The sequence below is a fragment of the Bubalus bubalis genome, chromosome 1 (assembly GCF_019923935.1).
Source record: "Bubalus bubalis isolate 160015118507 breed Murrah chromosome 1, NDDB_SH_1, whole genome shotgun sequence".
Lineage (NCBI taxonomy): Eukaryota > Metazoa > Chordata > Mammalia > Artiodactyla > Bovidae > Bubalus > Bubalus bubalis.
In genome coordinates this window covers 151,382,316-151,397,584 of record NC_059157.1, presented here as the reverse complement: position 1 = coordinate 151,397,584, position 15,269 = coordinate 151,382,316, and the positions used below count along the sequence as shown (strand labels likewise).

At 41.6% G+C, this 15,269-nt stretch overlaps 1 protein-coding gene across 29 annotated transcripts in view; it reads right to left on the bottom strand.

Moving 5' to 3' along the window:
* The window catches only part of B3GALNT1 (beta-1,3-N-acetylgalactosaminyltransferase 1 (globoside blood group)), a 31,988-nt gene extending 17,807 nt beyond the window's left edge, over positions 1 to 14,181 (bottom strand). For 9 of the 29 annotated variants that reach the window (XM_044945317.2, XM_025288942.3, XM_025288949.3 and 6 more), the window contains exons 1-2: positions 13,598 to 13,855; positions 10,617 to 10,705 (exon numbers count right to left, since the gene is read on the bottom strand). The gene's annotated coding sequence lies outside the window, so the exon portion shown is untranslated. The other 20 variants (XM_025288856.3, XM_006072828.4, XM_006072832.4 and 17 more) reach the window with 5 other exon arrangements.
* Positions 14,182 to 15,269: the final 1,088 nt, after the last annotated feature.

Below are 15,269 nucleotides of genomic sequence, written 5' to 3'. Positions count from 1 at the left end.
TAAATCTCCTAAAAGAGAACACTGGCAACACATTCTCTAACATAAACTGTAGCAATATTTTCTTAGGTCTGTCTCCTAAGGCAATAGAAATAAAAACAAAAATAAATGAATGGGATCTAATTAAACTTACAAGTTTTTGCAAAGAAAGGAAACTGTAAACAAAATGCAAAGACAAACCCAAGACTGAGAAAGATATTTGCAAATGATGCAACTGACAAGGGCTTAATTTCCAAAATACACGAACTGCTCACACAACTCAATAACAAAAAAGGAAATGCAATCCAAAAATGGGCAGACCTAAATCGACATTTCTCTAATGAACACACACAGATGGCCAACAGGCACATGAAAAGATGTTCAATTTTGCTAATTATTAAAGAACAGCAAATCAAAACTACAATTAGGTATCGCTTCAACAGGTCATTAAAAAGTCTATATGTAACAAATGCTGAAGAGGTATAGTGAAAAGGGAACTCTCCATACTGTTGGTGGGAATGCAAATTGGTACAGCCACTATAGAAAGCAGCATGGAACTTCCTCACAAAACTAAAACTAGAGTTACAATATGATCCAGCAACTCTACTCCTTGGCATATACCCAGAAAAAACTCTAACTTGAAAAGATACATGAAGCCCAGTGTTTATAACAGCACTATTTACAATAGCCAAGACATGGAAGCAAACTAAATGTCCACCAAAATAGGAATGAATTAAAAAAAAAATGTGGACAATTATCAGCCGTAAAGAAGAATAAAATAATGCTAACCACAGCAACCTGAATGGACCTAGAGATTATCACACTAAGTGAAGTCAGAGAAAGACAAATACCATCTGGCATTATTTATATGTGGAATCTCAAAGAGGATACAAATGAACTTATTTACAAAACAGAAACAGACTCAAAGACATAGAAAACAAACTTATGATTACCAAAGGGGAAGAGGGATAGGAGATAAATGAGGAGTCTGGGACTGGCAGATACAAACAACTATATGTAAAGCAGATAAACAACAAGGGCTTACTACATAACAGAGAACTATATTCAATATGCTTGTGCTCAGTTGTGTCTGACTCTTTGCGACTCTCTGGACTGTAACCCACCAGGCTCCTCTGTCCATGGGATTCTCCAGGCAGGAACGCTGGAGTGGGCTGCCATTTCCTCCTTCAGGGCATCTTCCCGACCCAAGAATCAAACCTGCGTCTTCTGCGGCTCCTCCATTGGCAGGTGGATTCTTTACCACTGAACCACCTGGGAAGCCCGTATTCTCTAAGAACTGACATGGAATATATATAAGTGAAGAAGTATAGAACAATGTTTATGTTAACTTTTGTGTTACAAAGGAAGAAGAAAGAGAGCAAACATTTGTATGTACATAAGAAAAACAGTCCAGATACACATATAGTGAACAGAGAGGAACAGGGTAGAGAAGAAAGAAAGGTGAGAGCACTCCTTTTTGTACTCCTTTGTTACACTACTTGCTATCACTTTGTTAGATTACTCAATCCAACTTTGTATTACTTTGTAATATTACTTTTACATTAACAATGCAATTACTAAGTAACAATGTAATTTAGTAACAATTAATTACTAATATTATGGGGCTTCCCTTATAGCTCAGTTGGGAAAGAATCTGCCTGCAATGCAGGAGACCGGGATTCAATTCCTGGGTGGGGAAGATCCCCTGGAGAAGGAAGTGGCAACCCACTTCAGTATTCTTGCCTGGAGAATCTCATGGACAGAGGAGCCTGGGGGGCTACACTCCATGGAGTTACAAGAGTCAGACATGACTTAGGGACTAAACCATCACCACTAATATTATAACTACTAACTGTAATATTATATTGTTATATTACATCATTACTTATACATATTTTAAATATCATTTTGATTCTTGATACTTGAATACATTACAATTCAAAACAAGGAAAATAAAATTTTTCCCTCCCCATTTAAAAAAGTGCTGCTTATAAGAATGCACTGGGTATAACTAAAACAATCCTTACAGAAAATTAACTTTTAAAAATAACGTACTTTTTTCAAAAAAAAGTAGTATTACTTTATGTATTTTTTGTATCCATGTGATATATTTTCACTGGCATATAGTTTACATAAAGTTCATCATTTTTATTGTACTATTCTGTAAGTTTTGATGCTCATGTAACCACCAACACAATCAAGATCCCAAACAGCTCCATCACAACAATCTACTAGCGTTCCTTTGTAATCAATTCTTCCCCCAATCCCCAGGCGACAACTGATTTTTTCATCCCTATAGTTTTGTCTTTACCAGAAAGCACATAAATGAAATAAAATGTTATGAAGACTTTTTTTAGTATGTCTTCTTTCATCAGCATTAACAGATAACATAATGGCTCAGATGGTAAAGAATCTGCCAGCAATGTGGGAGACCCAGGTTTGATCCCTGCAGAAGAGAATCTTCACTTCAACCCAGTCCAGAATTCTTGCCTGGGGCATTCCATGGATAGAGAAGCAAAGGGTTGGACACAACTGAGCAACTTTCACTTTCACTATTTTAAAAAACAGATTGAAAATAAATGATCTGAGTACAAGAAGTTCAAAAAATTCCGATGTTACTACTAAGAAAATAAAAGGAATAATAAGATAGAAAATAATGAAAAACAAAAAACCAATAAGGATAACTTAGCAACTAAACAATGAACAAAAGATAACAGATAAAACCTGTGTGTCTTTCAGTGGAATCCGACAAGACAGTTAAAAGAAATGAACTGGATTTGCACATAGTGTGTTCATTTGAACAGTTCTCAAAATTAAAATGTTGAGTAAAAATATAAGTTGAATGATTACACCATTATATATACACCATATATAATACCATTTAGATAAACAGTTGTAAACTGTACACGGGAAAGAGCGAGTTTTTAGAAGCAGCTATAAAACTGTTTTTTAAAGGAACACCTTCCACACTAAGCAGTGTGGGTGTTACTATGAAAAAATGAAGGAGGCATGTGGGAAACATGGGAAAAAGTAGATTAGACACAAATACTATAAAGTATTAGCAGTTGTTAACCCAGGGTGATAGACATGCAGGTTTTCTCTTATGTTCATAGTTTTCTTTGTATTTCAAATTATCAAAACAGGAAAAAAAATAACAAAAATGCAATTAGACGGCTCACTGTCCATCTTGGTTGCAGCACTTAATGGCTGCGTGACCTTGGAGAAGTTAACTTCTCAAAAGCATCTTCTTCCAGATATAAATCAAGCATTGATACCAATTTGGTTATTATGAGGTTTACGTGGGGAGCATGAATTAACCAGTCAGCACTGGGGCACTCAGCAGTTTCTGAAGGTAAATGACATCCAGCCATGCAGACAAAGGCCTATACTGTAATGCTGCAGAAATCCAGCTGGCCCCACCTGAGCTCTGGAAGCAGCTTATACTGTGACAGCTGGGGCAACTTAGGAAGGCTGAGCAGGAGGCTTGATGAACACTGACACTGTTCTAAACCCCATGCCCAAAGACAGGGACAGAAAGAAAAACCTAAAACATTAATGCATAGAAAAACACAAAAGGGCCCAACATGGACACTATGATTTTATTACTGACTTCTTAAATAATAATATCACTTTTCACCGTCAAGAAATAAATTATAATTTTAAAATACTTTCCATTTAAAAAAAAATAAACTTGTGATTGTATTAACTGCACAGGCATTCACCAACTAGACTCTAAATAATTTACACTAAGCAAACCATCTTCTCTGTCTCACAAGTCTAGCACAATGCTGGGTACACAGCAGGTTACCACTAATTACTTGTTGATTTGGTGGTTGGAGTACGACAGCTTCCCAGGGGGTGCTAGTGGTAAAAAACCACCTGCCAAAGCAGGACACATAAAAGACTCGGGTTTGATCCCTGTGTCAGGAAGATCCCTTGGAGAAGGAAATGGCAACCCACTCCAGTACTCATGCCTGGAGAATCCCATGGACAGAGGAGCCTGACCCTGGTGGGCTACAGCCCATAGCGTTGCAGAGTCGGACATGACTGAAGCAACTCAGCATTATCATCACTACGACAGCTGAAGACAAATCTCAAATGATAGAAAAGCCCAGAAAACCTCCAGAGACAAAACAGTGGTCAGCTTCTAGATTATTAAGTATGCAAATACTTTAAATATCCAAACCACCATCCTCAGAGAAGGAACTGGTGCCTCAGTTATTAAGCATAGGACTTTATGGCAGCCAAAGATGGCTGCATCTGTGTCTTACCTTCAGGGGTTACAGAACCTCACAAGGGCTGTGACAAAAAGACTGGAAATCATTCAAACTATTTTTTTTTTCGTTCAAACTATTATTACTATTTTTTTATTGGGGTGTAGTTGCTTTACAATTGTATTGGTTTCTGGTATACAATAAAGTGAATCAGCTATAACTATACATATATCTCCTATCTCCTCAACTTTAGCTCAGCTGGTAAACAATCCACCTGCAATGCAGGAGACTGTGGTTCAGTTCCTGGCTCAGGAAGATCCCCTGGAGAAGGGATAGGCTACCCAATCCAGTATTCTGGCCTGGAGAATTCCATGGACCATATATTCCATGGGGTTGCAAAGAGTTGGACATAACTTAGAGACTGTCACTTCCTCAACCTCCCTCCCACCCCCTATCCCACTCTCATAGGTCACCACAGAGCACCGAGCTGAACTCCCTGGGCTGTACAGAGCTTCCCACTAGCTATCCATTTTACACACAGTAGTGTACATATGGAGAGTTTTTCAGAGTTCTTAACATATTAATGTACATTTTCTGAGAAGAGGATATGTTGTGCAACGTTTCTCAAACTTATCTGAACAAAGAACCTATTTTAAATTTCACAGCCTCTGGCAAGACTAGAATTTTGCATTTCGGGAAATCCTGTCCTAGAACATCTTGTATTCACTGAATTGTGAAACTAATTTTAATAATTTAACAAATAAATATTTAAATAGTTGAAATAAAAACAAAAACAAAAAGCTGAACAAACTGATTCAATTAATGGAAACTGAAAAATCTTCACTGAGATACAACTGAGTAGCCCAATGACATGGCTACTATACCTCAGGTAGAACAGGCAACAATGGGTACGTCTGTTTAAGGACACCCAAAAATGTTCATGAAAGTTCTTAATAGCACACTATTCATAACAGCCCCAACCTGGAAACAACCCATGATAGGAGAAAGAAATTTAGAGAATAGCACTTTATGCAAAATGAAGACAAACTACAACCTCCCATGACACCATGGAGAATCTCTCAACCATAATGGTGAGCTAAAGAAGCCAGGTGCCTGAAGAAGAGACATTATGATGCTGTTTACACAAAGTTGAAAAGCAGGCTGAAGTAATCTGCTGCTGCTGCTAAGTCACTTCAGCCGTGTCCAACTCTGTGCGACCCCATAGACGGCAGCCCATCAGGCTCCCCCGTCCCTGGGATTCTCCAGGCAAGAACACTGGAATGGGTTGCTATTTCCTTCTCCAATGCATGAAAGTGAAAAGTGAAAGTGAAGTCGCTCAGTCGTGTCCGACCCTCAGCGACCCCATGGACTACAGCCTTCCAGGCTCCTCTGTCCATGGGATTTTCCAGGCAAGAGTACTGGAGTGGGTTGCCATTGCCTTCTCCAAGAAGTAATCTATGGTGTTAGAATTCAGGACAGTGGTAACCCCTGAGGAGAGGGAGGAAATACAATTGAGAGAGTCTGGAGAGGACCTTTAGGGGTGCTGGCCATGTGCTATTTCTGTATCTAGATGGTGGCTACAGGTGTGGTCACTCTAATAATTTATCTTCTAACTTGTACACTTTTCTTTTTGCACACCATACTCCAACAGAAAGGTAAAAAGAGCTTGGCAGTTCAATCAGTTATCTGTTTATTCAGATACCGTGTGCAATCTATGTAGGCAGGTGTCCACACGATACGCTGGCCCTGGGTGTCCCAACTGTGGGAAGAGCACCAGGCACTAAGTCATGTCATCTTCAAGAGAGTCTACGATTTAAGGAGCTTTTAGGACCTTTACTGTTCACATTTAACAGGTGAGTAAACTAAGGCTTAGGGAAGACTTGATATCTTGCCCAAAGTCACAGGCTATAAACAAAGGTAAACACAGATACAAACACAGGTAGAACCAAAATCAAATAGAACTCCAAACCTCACATTCCTGGCCACTGCCCTTCCTATCCTCGGGCATCTGCTGCAACCCTCATGACCAGAGCTACCCTGAGTGGGGTGAAACATCTTCTAATCACTGAACCTTGAGAGAAACAGTAAAGTGGCATCACAGCCTTACCATCTTTATACAGCAAGACTCAAGATGCCCATTCTCAAAACCTGACATATGAGTTATTAATAACAGTCAAAAATAATAACTAACAATTCATGCAGGTATGGACCTTTCATTTTGCATCAGAAACATGCTGGGTACAAGAAAATAAACTGGAGGCATGGGTGGAGGGATCAGGTCAAATACAAGGGTTCCAGGGAAATGGAAAAGAGCATTATGGCAATGGTATAATTATTTAAGCCAAAATAATCTGATATTCTTCCCTGGGGTACAAAAACATTGCTTATTTTCTGCAAAGTGAAAATTAATTTAATTATTTAAAAAACATATACAATGTTTCTAATTACAAATGTATGTTCATCAGAGAACTGTGAATGCAAAAACAAAGACAATAAAAGCTGAAAGATAATGTTCAATTTTGAAGACAGGAGAAAGCAGGGAAAAAATAGCATATTCATTAGAAGATATAATTACAATCTAAAAAACTTTCAACAGCTTAGAATAGAACCAAAGCAAGATGAAATCTGGTGAAAACAAATTTACTGATCTGTGTCAGAGTTCAAAGAACCAACTGTACAAGAAAGGATGGGAGATCATTTTAACAGCAGTCGAAGTTATGAAGACTTAAATGTTTTAGTTGAGTGTGCACTCAATATGAAGAAAGCTGGTGATGTAAAGGAGTAACTGGATATTGAGGACACAAGGATTCTAGTTCCAAGGGCTGAAGAAGGGGACAAGTTACTGAATTTTGGGCGTTGCTTCTCTCATTAGAATCTTTAAGAGAGTGGGCCAGATACTTCTCAGGCCCTGTCTAGTTCCAGCAGAACACAGACAATGTTCATTTTTACAGCTGCTGAGTCCCCAATGTCTAGGACAGAAAGCATTTCCCAAGTGCTTGTAAATGAATGACAATGCTTACAGAAATTCTACAAGTTAATACCATAATGTGTCCTGCCAAAACACACACACACTAAAACCCCTAATACACTCTTAGGTTCAAGAAACAGGAAAAAGTCTGGGCAAAAGGGATCATAATCCTATAGCCACATATATGTTCCATTTTAAAAAGAAAACTGACAAGTTAGATTTAGTGCAGAGGAAGGTTAGGGGTTTATCATCTCCCATAATAAGGACTGTATGAAGTAGTGGCTGAAGCAACTGGGGCATATTCTGTTCTGGGGAAAACAAAAGCTTAGAAGGACCATGATAGATGCTTTCAGATACTTTGAACAATACATCAGTATAACTCTGGGGGGCAGATGGAAGCCTAAGGATAAAAATCAGTGGGAAGATTCAGTACAGACGACTGTACTAGAAGGGGCTGCTCCTCACCAACAGAAATCTTGAAGCAGTAGGCAGAAATTTTCAAAGATTAATTCCTTACTGAATTTTAAGTTATTTTAGATAACTTCTAAGGTCCCTTCCAACTTCAAGATTCCATAACTTTGCTATTCATGTTTAAAATGTAGTATATAGAGGATTTCTCTGGTGGTCCAGTGGCTAAGATTCCCCACTCCCAATGCAGGGGATCCAGGTTTGATCCCTGGTCAGAGAACTAGATCCCGCATGCCGTTAACTAAGGCCAAGGACAGCCAAATAAATAAATAAACGTTAAAAATAAAATAAAATGTAGGATATAGAAAAGGCTTCATTTTGCATAACAGTTTAAAGTTGTTCCATTTTTAAGAATGGATTTGAAGTACAATGAGTTCAAGAAAACCATTCATATTAAGCCTAACTCTGTGGTTGTTATACAGTTTGAGGTAGACAGTGAGTATAAATACCTAAAGCTTCATTACCATTGCCCCATTCTGCCCTTGCACCCCCTGCAGGTGGCAGCAGTACCACCTTCAGATACTCAGATGTGTGGGAGGAATGCCCTTCATTCCAGCCTCATTAGAGTAGAAGCCTCCAGTCTTCTGCCTATTGAGGTAGAAGACACCTGGGCTTTTAAAAACATATTTTAAAAAGGCATACACTGTTTATAAACAAGGTATTTTAGTGTAGGAATAACAATAGGAGGGAATACAGCGCTCTGCAGCCATGGGCTCCACTAATTTTTGATTAAAAATGTAAAAAAAAAAAATTCAAAAAGTTCCCAAAAGCAAAACTTGAATTTGCCATGTGCACTGGCAACTATTTACATATAATTTACCTTGTATTTACAAATAACATAACTAAATGTTATCATTTACATAACATTTATATTAGGTATTAGAAGTAACCTAGAGATGATTTAAAGTATATGGAGGATGTGCATGGATTATATGCAACTATTATGCCATCTTAAGGACTTGTGATGCATTTTGGTATCTGAGGAAGCCCTAGAACTGCAGATAGAGGACATCTGTATTTCACAGATTTCTGCAGTTGTGGAGTGTAGGATCTTTAGGCTGAGAAAGATGAAGAGCAGTCAAAAGCAGCAGGACCTGAAGAGCGGTCAAAAGTAGCAGGACCTGCCAATCTGCAATTTTCTCTTTGCTTTTCATTTGCAATTTCTCTTTGCTTTTCATTTGCAATTTTCTCTTTGCTTTTGCCCTATATGCAACTGTATCCAACACACACACATACACACACAGAGTGTACTTTTTGTAATTTGTAATACATGTTAGAATTTTAAGCAGGGTTTAAAACATTTTTTTAATTATTTTTTGAATTGAAGTATAGTTGATTTACAATGTTGTCAGCAGGGTTTGTTTGTTTTAAGGTTAAGTGGACATTTGGGCTTAATAGCAATTTACAAAGCACATTTCACAACATGGTAAAATGGGTGTCACCATGTCATTTTTTCAGAGACCACTGCAGCCCAAGAACAGGTGGACCTGGAACCCAAGTTCAGGTTCAACTCTAAATGCTATGATCCTTCTCTAGAGCACAGGCCTATAGAAGAGTCCAACCTCACAGCCTTTCCAGATTCTGGTGCCGGGAACAAAGTGTACAAAAAAGTTGACACAACTCTGCCCTGAGTGGTGGGCAGTCTGAGGGAGTCACATGACAGAGTAGCCTGTGGGAAGAAGCAACAGGATAACCAGGTCCAGAAAAGCTAGAAAAACTGGAAGTGTAGCAAAGATTGAGTAGCAAGTAGCCAGTGCAGCAAAGACTGAGTAGCAAGTCAGGCAGAGTAGCACCAAGGCTGACTTGACAGCTTGGCTGCCTGTCTCTGTTTTGTTAGAGCTTCACTCGTTGGAGGAATAGACAGTGAAAGCTGCTCTAGTTAATACTTCTTCCCATTGTGGCCCTAGATGAGGAGTATTAACAGATCTCTTGTCACTCTTGTCTGTCAAACCAAGTTACCGCTTCTCTTGTCCTTAGCTATCTGAATGTATTTCATTCATTCATTCAATACGCTGGACCTATGACAGAGACTGGGCTGCCTGGCCCTCAAGTTTCAAACACAATGCAGAGTGTAGAGGAAGGTTCACAACAGACTGAACATTATGAGCAAAGCCCACCTGGAGAAGATGGAGGAAGACCCCCTACAAGTCACTTCTAGCTTTACCATGCCTTCCCTTCTCTTCTAATTCACAATGTATCAAAAGCTCTGGTTGCAAAAGCAAATCAATATTTATTATATGCAGCAGTGTACTAAAACAAAATCAATGCTCATAGACTCAAAATAGATATTTGCCAAAGAGCCTATTAAACAGATTGCAACTCTTGAATCTGTTGTGCCAGGCCATTTAAAAGCACCCTGTTTGACTCTCCCATTGTGAATCTCATTCATGAAGTTGTAGCGTGGGTACCTACTACACAGTGAGCAGGGCTGAGCGATGATAGCTGTTAGAGATGCAACAGAAAAGTGTATTTGGCCTGGACATTATATATGGTGGCAGAAGGGATAAAGGCATTTCCTAAAACAGGGTTCTACCTATATTATCCAATAGTGAACAGAACAGAGCTGAAGACTGGACACAGAGACAAGGCAAATCATGCGAAAGGGAAGAAAAAGAGAGAAATATTCAATGGAGTATTTTTTTAGGGAAAAAGAGAGTTGAGTCTGATCTTGAGTTGAATATGACCACTAAATTTAGTGTATATATAGCTATGTTTTCCTGAGATACCATGGTGTTTTATGATGATTATATATATATATATATATACACACACACACACACACACACACACATATATCTTTATATAATCTTAAATGGTTTAATTGAGCTTAACTCTTTAAACTCCTCAAATCTTTTAGGGAAAGAAATATATTAGAATATACAACAAAACTTGCAGCTGCATAAATGATCCTTAAAATCTTATAAAGGAGACTATTATATGCAATTTTAACCAATATGGATAATTTCTCAATTAAAATAAGATGGGCTTACCTGTAGAATTTCACATGAGACTAAAGTACCAGCTGAAGTGTTTTGTTTTCCATATTCCATGCTTTAATTACAAGGTTTGCCATGAACTACTGAACAGAAGAACAGAAAAAGAATTTATTTCAGTCATAACAACACTGGACATGATAACATCTAAAATTAATGTTCTACGAACTTATGGTTGTGGGGGAAGGGGAGGGATAGTTGGGGATTTTGGGATCAACATGTACACACTGCTATATGGATAAGCAACAAGCACCTATTCCTGTAAGGAACATGGAACTCTGCTCAATGGTATGTGGCAGCCTGGATGGGAGAGGAGTTTGGGGGAGAATGGATTCATGTATATGTATGTCTGAGTCCCTCTGCTGTTCACCTGAAACTATCATAACATTATTAATCAGCTACATCCCCAAACAAAATAAAATGTTTAAAAAATTCATAAAATTAATGCTCTATACCTATTATCAACATTATTTTCATTTCTGTTAAAGCTTTGATCCTCTCTTTCTCCTTGCTCTCAAATCACTTCATGCATCTCATCTGGATTTATATTTGGCCACTGTCTTGATCACTACAAACAAAGCTAGTGGAGGTGATGGAATTCCAGCTGAGCTACTTCAAATCCTAAGAGATGATATTGTGAAAGTGCTGCACTCAATATACCAGCACTCAAAATTTGGAAAATTTAGCAAGTTTTCATTCCAATCCCAGAGAAGGGCAATGCCAAAGAATGTTCAAACTACCGCAAAATTGCACTCATCTCACATGCTAGCAAAGTAATTCTCAAAATCCTCCAAGCTAGGCTTTAACAGTAGGTGAACCACAAACTTCCAGATGTTCAAGATGGATTTAGAAAAGACAGAGGAATCAGAGGTCAAATTGCCAACATCCGGTGGATCATAGAAAAAGCAAGAGAATTTCAGAAAAACATCTACTTCTGCTTCACTGACTATGCTAAACCCTTTGACTGTGTGGATCACAACAAACTGTGGAAAATTCTGAAAGAGATGGGAATACCAGACCACCTTACCTGCCTCCTAAGAAACCTGTATGCAGGTCAGGAAGCAACAATTAGAACTGGATATGGAACAACGGACTGGTTCCAAGTTGGAAAAGGGGTACATGAAGGCTGATTATTGTCAACCTACTATTTAACTTATATGCAAAGTTCATCATGCAAAATGTTGAGCTGGATGAAGCACAAGTTGGAATCAAAGACTGCCGGGAGAAATATCAATAACTTTAGATATGCAGATGACACCACCCCTTATGGCAGAAAGCGAAGAGAAACTAAAGAGCCCCTTGATGAAAGCAAAAGAGGAGCATGAAAAAGCTGGTTTAAAACTCAACATTTAAAAAACAAAGATCATGGCATCTGGTCCCATCACTTCATGACAAATAGATGGGGAAACAATGGAAACAGTGACAGACTTTCTTTTCCTGGGCTCCAAAATCACTGCAGATGGTGACTGCAGCCATGAAATTAAAAGATGGTTACTCCTTGGAAGAAAAGCTATGACAAACCTAGACAGCATATTAAAAAGCAGAGACATTACTTTGCCAACAAAGGTCCATCTAGTCAAAGCAATGGTTTTTCCAGGGGTCATGTATGGATATGAGAGTTGGACAGTGAAGAAGGCTGAGCAGTGAGGAATTGATGCTTTTAAACTGTGGTATTGGAGAGTCGCTTGGAATGCAAGGAGATCAAGCCAGTAAATTCTAAAGGAAATCAGTACCGAATATTCACCAGAAGGACTGATGCTGAATCTGAAGCTCCAATACTTTGGCCACCTGATGTGAAGAACTGACTCACTGGAAAAGACCTTGATGCTGGGAAAGATTGAAGGCAGGAGGAGAAGGGGATGACGGAGGATGAGATGGTTGGATGGCATCACCGACTTGATGGACACTGAGTTTGAGCAAGCTCTGGGAGATGGTGAATGACAGGGAAGTCCGGCGTGCTGCAATCCATGGGATCGCAAAGAGTCTGACACCACTGAGCAACTGAACAACTGTCTAGATAACAGGTTTTATTTTCAGGACTGAAATTACCCAACAACCATTCGTTTGAATGAACTTTCTGTTGAGGAGAAAAAAAGAGTCTTAGACTCTTACCTCTAAATAGTAAATAGTTCCTTTCTCTACACTGATACAGGTTCAACGTATGCTTTTATCAGGCATCAACACATTTTGAGAGCAAAAACTCAGCTCCCTACCTCTGTCTAAGCCGCCTGGGGAAAAAAGGGCCAAACACAAAGCCGTTCCCAGCTGAGGACTGCAAACTCAAATCTTCCTTAACTCTAAAAACAGAAGGGAAAAAAAAAAAAAAAAACTTGTGGCTGACAAAGAAGCCACCTCCTAAACGCTAGAGAGGAAAGAAAACCATCTCTGCTTTGCAAATTTCCCTCCTAGAAAAGCAGTGAGAAGTGGAAGAGAAAGAAGGACTACGGAATGCTACTCCTGCTTCTTGCTGGTATCATTACTTACTGCTTGAAAAAGTGAGGCTCCATTACACCTTCAAGGTTTCCTTTAAAATGACTTGTAGGCTTGCTAAGACCGCCTCTTAAAAATCACATAGCCCCAGCCCCTGGAGGTTTCCTCCTCCCTCTTGCCAATTAGCCCGCCCATCCTTCTTAGGTCCATATTCTTTCCGATCCGTCCCCAGGGAGGGAGGGATTCCCACAATTCGGCTTCTGGGCCCTTCCCCAGAGTCTGGGCAATGAATTACCCCAGGCCTGCTGGGGAATCCGACACCGAAACACCGTCCCGTCTCCTCCCCCGCCGACTCGGCCAAAGAGCCACCGGCTGCTCCTAGAATGTGCCACCTGAGCGGCCCAAGGCGACGGGCTGGGGCGGGTTGCGCCCTGGGGCGGGTCAGGGAGGACAGCGGGCTCCTTCTAGCCTCGGCCTGGCCCCACCACGCAGCCCGGCGCTCCGCGATGTCGCCCACAGCCCCACGGGGCCCCATCTCCCGCGCTCACCCTGTGGGGCAGCTGAACGTCGAGGAGGCCAGAGCCCCAGGGCTCGGCTGATCGCGGTTCCACCCCAGCCGCGCTCCGGGAGAGGGCCTGAGGAGTAGGGAGCACCGCCCTGCCCGCCTCTCAGCCGAGCCGCCCCGGCCCGGGTGTCCCTGAAGAGGGCGCGGCGCGGAATGAGCGGGCCCTAGGGCCACGCCCGCCACCCAACCCGGGGAGTCGGGGCGGGAGGGTGTGCTCTCCAAGGCTTCCGCGCCTCCGTAGAGCCCCTGCCCACACTCACCTCCCGCGCAGGGCGCGCACCCTGCTCCGACGCGGGCGGACGGCGGACTGTCCCTCCCTGCGCGCACACGCAGCCTCCCGCAGCCACACGCACGGCCGGGCGCGCGCAGACCACGCGCGGCGCCCGGGAGCCCCTCGCTAGCTCGCTCGTACGCACGCGCGAGCCCCGAACCCAGCTAGAGAGCGCGGGGATCTGCCTCCAGCCCTCCGCGGTGGTCCGGGCGCGCGCTCTGGATCCTCGCCATCAGTTTGCATGTCACGCACCGGGTTGCTAGGTAGGCAATTTACAGTTGAGCCTAGCCGGGGTGAGTCGATGTAGTGGCCGACTTCGGAAAGGATTTCGATTTAAGACACGCTCCTATTTGCTCTCCTAGCCCTATTTTCAAGTTGCGTAAATGTCCGGCCTCGAGGCAATCTGGGAGGGATTTACTTATTGCACTCCGCACAGAGCTAGGAAGGAAAGAAGAAACCCTGGGGGGTTCTTTTGCTCTCGCGTAAGAAATGCACGTTTTCCTTTTAGAATCTATAGAAAACGGAGGGTGGGGATACGTCGGGGTTACAATGGTCCAGGGTGTGAACATAAGTCCCTGGCGTCGCGCGCTCTGGTGAAATGCCGCTCAGTACTCTTGGCATCTGGTCCCATCACTTCATGGGAAATAGATGGGGAAACAGTGGAAACAGTGTTAGACTTTATTTTTGGGGGCTCCAAAATCACTGCAGATGGTGATTGCAGTCATGAAATTAAAAGACGCTTACTCCTTGGAAGAAAAGTTATGACCAGCCTAGATAGCATATTCAAAAGCAGAGACATTACTTTGCCAACAAAGGTCTGTCTAGTCAAGGCTATGGTTTTTCCAGTGGTCATGTATGGATGTGAGAATTGGACTATGAAGAAAGCTGAGTGCCAATGAATTGATGCTTTTGAACTGTGGTGTTGGAGAAGACTTTTGAGAGTCCCTTGGACTGCAAGGAGATCCAACCAGTCCATTCTGAAGGAGATCAGCTCTGGGTGTTCTTTGAAAGGAATGATGCTAAAACTGAAACTCCAGTACTTTGGCCACCTCATGCGAAGAGTTGACTCATTGGAAAAGACTCTGATGCTGGGAGGGATTGGGGGCAGGAGGAGAAGGGGACAACAGAGGATGAAATGGCTGGATGGCATCACTGACTCGATGGACATGAGTCTGAGTGAACTCCGGGAGATAGTGATGGACAGGGAGGCCTGGCATGCTGCGATTCATGGGGTCGCAAAGAGTCCTACACGACTGAGCGACTGAACTGAACTGAACTGACTCTTCCTTTGCCCTGGAGAATTCAGAGGAAGTCTGTCCCACCAAACTGCTGCTCCCTGGGAGGAATGGAGAGGCTTTGAGGCGTGGGAGCTGAGTGTGCTGTT